Source organism: Lolium perenne, chromosome 6 (assembly GCF_019359855.2).
Source record: "Lolium perenne isolate Kyuss_39 chromosome 6, Kyuss_2.0, whole genome shotgun sequence".
Classification (NCBI taxonomy): Eukaryota; Viridiplantae; Streptophyta; class Magnoliopsida; order Poales; family Poaceae; genus Lolium; species Lolium perenne.
In genome coordinates this window covers 49,392,504-49,398,543 of record NC_067249.2, presented here as the reverse complement: position 1 = coordinate 49,398,543, position 6,040 = coordinate 49,392,504, and positions in this window count along the sequence as shown.

Here is a 6,040-nt window from a genome sequence, read left to right as displayed (position 1 = left end):
CCCGCGCCGGCGCCAAGCGTGAGGGGCTCCGCTGGGGCTCGTCTTCATCAGCAAGCAATGGAGGTGCGGGTAATCGGGAGGTAGACCTCCGCCCCTGCTTCGTCGAAGCTCGCGCGGGCAAGCTGCTCTATGGCGAGTTCGATTTGGGAATCAGCCGAGCCCCTCCTCGCGTCGTCGTGTTCGATTTGGGGAAATTTCTCGATTTGGGAGAGGAAACGAGTTGATTTGGGAGAGGAACGATGCTCCCCTCGACCGCCGGCTAGGCATCTCCGTCTCGCTCCTTCCACCTCGTACTGCCCCGCTCCGACCACCTCCTACGCCCCGCTGTGATAGCGTCGTCCGCCCCGCGCCGACACCTCTTCTGCAAGCTCAGCGACGCCCTCCTCTACGTCCTCTGCCGGCCCCCTCCAACTGTCCAACGGCAACCTCCTTTGCCCACCTCCGGTGGCTAGCGTCCGGCCGAGTCAGAACCGAAACCATCCTCTCTTCCTCCCGTAGCGCGGGATGGACGGTGCCATCGCGTCACAGTGGGGCACATGAGGTGGTCGGCGCGTGAGGGTGGAGATGAGGAGGGAGGTGCTCGCATGGGTCTTCTCCGTCGACGGCGTCCTCCGCCACATCCGCCCCCTCCCAGCGAACCCCAGACGAGTCCAGGAGCACGATGCCGGAACAGAGCTTGTCGTTGGTGGCGTTCCGGAGCTCGTCATACTCGAAGGCCCGCAGATGTTGCGCTGCGAGGACGCCGACAGCCGACCCCGTGGACTGCTCGCTCGCTGCCCCGTCGGGAGCTACCCCTCTTTATCCACCCCAGACAACCCATCCTTTCTTCGAGCCTAGAGCAGGCTAGCACGCTGCCGGAACAGAGTCTCGCATGGTTCGCGTCGGCAGCCGCACGAACACAACATGCATAACGAACTCGTCCGGGATCTTGCTACACACGCTGCACCGCACGGTCGCCGGGGTTGGAGGAGAAATAGAGGAGAAACAGTGCAGGGGCAAGAGCAGGATGGACGATGCACAGTGTTGGAGGATAAAGGAAGAAAGCAGTGGAGGAGGAGGGGGCATGTTGGTGGGGCACTGCGGAGGAGGACTCTCGTGCTAACGGATTAATTGACGGCGTTAGACACATGTCGATCAGCTAGGGGGTGCTCACGTACCCCCCTGATCACCGGGCTTCATCCGAAAAATTATTTGGTGGCAAGACTTGATCAACCTTGTTAACAAGTATATTTTATATGCATAGAAGAGCTAAACAACATTTCTTTCTTTCTCCACACCTGTTTACTTGCTGTAGTACTACTTGTTTTGCAAGATGCTTTAGTTGTTTAGAGGTTTGAAAATCTTTTTCTGCCCTGTAATAGTAATTTTAACACCCAGAAATATGCATTTTTCAAAGTTTTAAAAAATTTACAAAAATTATACCGTTGGTCCTATTTTTCGAAATGCAACCTAGGAGTGCCTGGGGCTGACCAGTGGGGCACCCCAGGGCTGCCCCCATGTGCCGGCGCGGCGAAGGAGGGGGGCGCGCCACCCTGTGGTGAGGGCCCCTCCTGGCCCCACTTAATCATCCCTTCCACTCATTCTACTCTCTCTCCCGAAAAAACTCGTACCAGCTTTCTCTCACTCGCGTTTTCAGCCAAGAGCTCAGGATTTCTCGATCTCTTTGCTCATCCCAGATTTCTGTCTGAAATTTGGCACAATTGCTCTCTGTTATGTGACTCCTCCGATTATCCAAATAGAATTTTTTTTGGTTGAGTATATCTTGAGTACTTTGCTGTTGTAGGTGGCATGTTAAGTGAGCTTGCATGCTTGTTCTAAGTTGTAAAAATTAGTTTTGATGCATGTTTAGTACTCTACCAAGTTCCTATAGTAGTTTCCCTCATTTATATGTCTCAAAATCAACTTTTATAATGATTGTTGAAAAATTTCAGAAAAGGAAGATGCATAACCACACCTTTGGAGAAGTGTTCGAAAGGGATACGACAAGAGCGGGAAGGCCCTCAAGGTCAGCCACTCGAGTTAGGTGATCCTATGATGAGGATGTCATTGCACCTAGCTTTGAAGCTGAAGAGGATAATGGAGTTCCTAATGCTTCATCCTTTCCATGCTATGACTTTTTGCGTAATGCAGGGCTACTTGATGACTTCTTGTTTCTCATCAATAGTGTGGGCTTATCTACCTATATGGAAGATGAGAGTGATCAATTTTACAGGCTAACTAAAATCTTTGTTGAAAGCTTTAAATTCAACAACTCACCCTTCTCACCATCAGTTAAATTTAGGATTTATGACAGGCCTGGTACTATGAAGTTGAAGGATTTTTGTGCTGCATTGGATATTACTCCTGTAGGTACAGCGAAGAAGATTGAGAACAGTCCCAAAGCTTTGACGGAGCTCTATCGAGAAGTTACCAATGATGATAGCCGCACCATTCAGCGCGGCAAGATAAGGAACATTCAACTCCCTGCCATTAGATATTTCACTTACTATCTTGCTACTAGCATTCTTGGTAGGGAGAACACTAGCAACATTTCTAGTTATCATCTTGCTTTTCTAGTTGCTGCACTTACTGGAAGTACACCTTATCATCTTGGTGCTCTCATTGCTCGTCGTTTATCCGATAAGGGACCTATTTTTGGAGGAATTGTTGTCTCACGTATTATTGCATATCTAGGTCTTCCTTTTGATCCTAGTGATGAGAAACTAACTCCTATTAAGCTTGATATTGGTGCTATGAAGAGTCACCAATTTGTCACAACTGACTCTAGTTTAGAAAATATTGTCTATAAAATGTTGTTTATTGACGGGGATGAGAGGGAAATCCCTTTGCCGAAGGCCGATTTGTTCAGTGTTCGCAGGAGACCGTGGTCGCGCTCCAAGGAGGAGGTGGATGAGCAGCTGAGGATATGAGGTTTCCACCAGCAGCATGACTCCGAGGACGCCGAGCCCTCCGACAGGTACACTGTTACGTATCCTGGTGCATCTTCCAGCACATACCAAGAACAGGATCCTTCTTCATCATACTACGGAGGTGCCACCTCATGGGCACCGTGGGATTGATCTCCACTTAGGCCAAAAGCCTAAGCTTGGGGGGAGGTATGATGCCATCACTCATTCATTGCATATTAAAATTGCCGGATACTTGTACATACTTGTTTCGCATCTTAAGGTGGCCTATAATATGAGGGAGATGATGTTTGTGGAAGTGCTGTCTAAAAACAGATTCTGGACTGACACCAAAAAAAATTCCTAAAAACAACCAGAGTGTTATTTTGAGAAGCCAATTTTTGTGCATGTTCCCCAGGTTATTATCTAACTTTCATTAGTTGAGCACTTTTCGAGTTGAACATCGGAAGATTTTCGTAAAAAGTGATTATTGTACTGCTGTCAAGTTTGACGGATCTGCTACTTTGTGTTTATGTGACTCTTTTAGTTTTCATTCTTTTGTTTTTGCTTTGTTTATTTCCTAAAACACAAAAAGACCAAAAGTATTTCTGTTGTTTCTCTTTACCATTTGTTTATTTTGGTTTCTTGTTCCTATTTTGCTTTATTTGCTATCGTTGGTTTGCTATGAGAAAATCCAAAAAGATTTTGCTTTGTTTGCCTGTTTCCTTTCGTTCTTGTTTCCAATTCGAAAACACCAAAAATATTTGTTGTTCTTCTTTGGTTTTGTAAAGTTTATTTTCGAGTTCAGCGGTCTCCGGTGGTTGGAGCTTGGTTTTCATTTCATATTATTCAAGCTACACAAGTGAAAGGCAATAATGACGATCTACGACAACTCGACTGTGGTGAGAGGCTGGTATGAACTCTATTTGTTTTCATTTTTTTACATATACTCATCCATGTGAGCATGCTTAGTTGGTTCATGTGAGGTATATGTCATTTAATGAAAGTCTAGTAGTTCATGATCTCTCATGTTTAGCTCCAATGTATTAATATGAGTAGCATGTCATAAATATTTTCTTGCATTGTTTTATTCATAGATAGGTATGACAATGTGGTATTCTCCTCTGAATAATTCATTTGAATCGACTTGGCACATGCTCACGCATGCATATGACTGAACAAAAGTCACTTAAGCCTCGATGATTTACTTTGCCTCAGAGTTCTTGTATCACTTTTATGCCTCCGTTAATTTATTTTGTCGCAAGCATGATTATGACAGTTATTGCTCTCTTGATTGTCGCTTCCCAGTCTATTGCTAGCCTTCACTTGTACTGAGCGGGAATGCTGCTCGTGCTTCCAAACCCCTGAAAACCAAGTTATTACAAAGTGTCCACCATAAATACCTATGCATGGCATTTCAAACCATTCCAAGTAAATTCTCATGTGCTACCTTTAAACCTTCAAAATACTTCTCAATTTGTGTCGATGTTTTATAGCTCATGAGGAAGTATGTGGTGTTTTATCTTTCAACCTTGTCATTTACTCCTGACAGACTTTCACCAATGGACTAGTGGCACATCCGCTTATCCAATAATTTTGCAAAAAGAGTTGGCAACGGGGTTCCCAGCCCCAATTAATTAACTTTCATCAATAATTCTCTTCACATGTTTTGCCCTGATTTATCAGTAAGCAACTAATTTGCAAATAGACACTCCTCCATGGTATGTGAATGTTGGAAGGCACCCGAGGATTCGGTTAGCCATGGCTTGTGTAAGCAAAGGTTGGGGGGGAGTGTCATCCATAATGAAACTAAAGTACATGTGTAAACAAAAGAAAAGAGGGATGATTTACCTTGCTGGTAGAGATAACGTCCTTCATGGGAGCCACTCTTGAAAGTCTGGTTGATGAGGTAGTTAGAGTGCCCACTACCATTCCTTGACAACAACAAGCACCTCTCAAAACAATTTTACTTATGTTTAAAAAAATGAAAAGCTCTAGCACATGTTAATCCCTGCTTCCCTCTACGAAGGGCCAATCTTTTACTTTTATGTTGAGTCACCATCCTTTCTTTGAGCACCTTCTTGAGAGCACAACTGTCATTCTTAGTATAATATGCTTGTCCCAAAATATGATTAGCTATAGTATAACTTTGATGCTTTTATCTTTGATAATCTCTACTTCTAGTCTTTCCATGAATTCCAGAGGTGCCTGGGCATTTATGTTTTGCTGTACAAATACGGGCAAGCGAGATACCACTTTATCATATCTTTTTATGAACATTGCAATCCTGCTGATAGACATGATTCATGATGCTTATTATTAATTGTCGGTATCTTTTCCATGATTGACATAGCTATTAGATGACTTTATTTGCATGTATCTTATTATGAATTGCCTGAGTACTTGTCCATATCATGAGAATATTTACATCATATGAACAAATGTGTTCGTGAAAGTTCTTTTATCGCACTCAGTTGTTAACTGAATTGCTTGAGGACAAGCAATAAGCTAAGCTTGGGGGGAGTTGATACGTCCAAAACGTATCTACTTTCCCGAACACCTTTGCTATTGTTTTGCCTCTAATTTGTGTATTTTGGATACAACTAACACGGACTAATGCTGTTGTCAGCAGAATTGCCCTGGTGTCCTATTTTTGTGCAGAAACTCAATTTTCAGGAAAATCCCCGGAAATAATTGCAATGGGCCTATTTTCATAGAAGATTGACGGAGCCAGAAGACGAGACGGAGGGGGGCCACGAGGCGCCCACGCCACAAGGCGGTGCGGTGGGCCGCGCCGGCCTATGGTGGCGGTGCCTCGGCCAGCCTCTGACGCTCCCCTCTGGACTACTTAAGGCCTCTGACCTAAAAACGCGAGGGGGTTCGACGAAATTGCCAGAAGACATCCAGAACTCCGCCGCCATCGCGAATCTCCGTCTCGGGACCAGAAACTCCGCTCTGGCACCCTGCCGGGACGGGGAATTGGAGGAGATCATCGCCATCATCAACACCGACGCCTCTCCATCAACCATCCATGCTTCCCTCATCCATGTGTAAGTAATTCCCCTATTGTAGGCTGAAGGGGATGGTAGGGATTGGATGAGATTGTTCATGTAATAGCATAAGATTGTTAGGGCATAGTGCCTAGTATCCGTTGT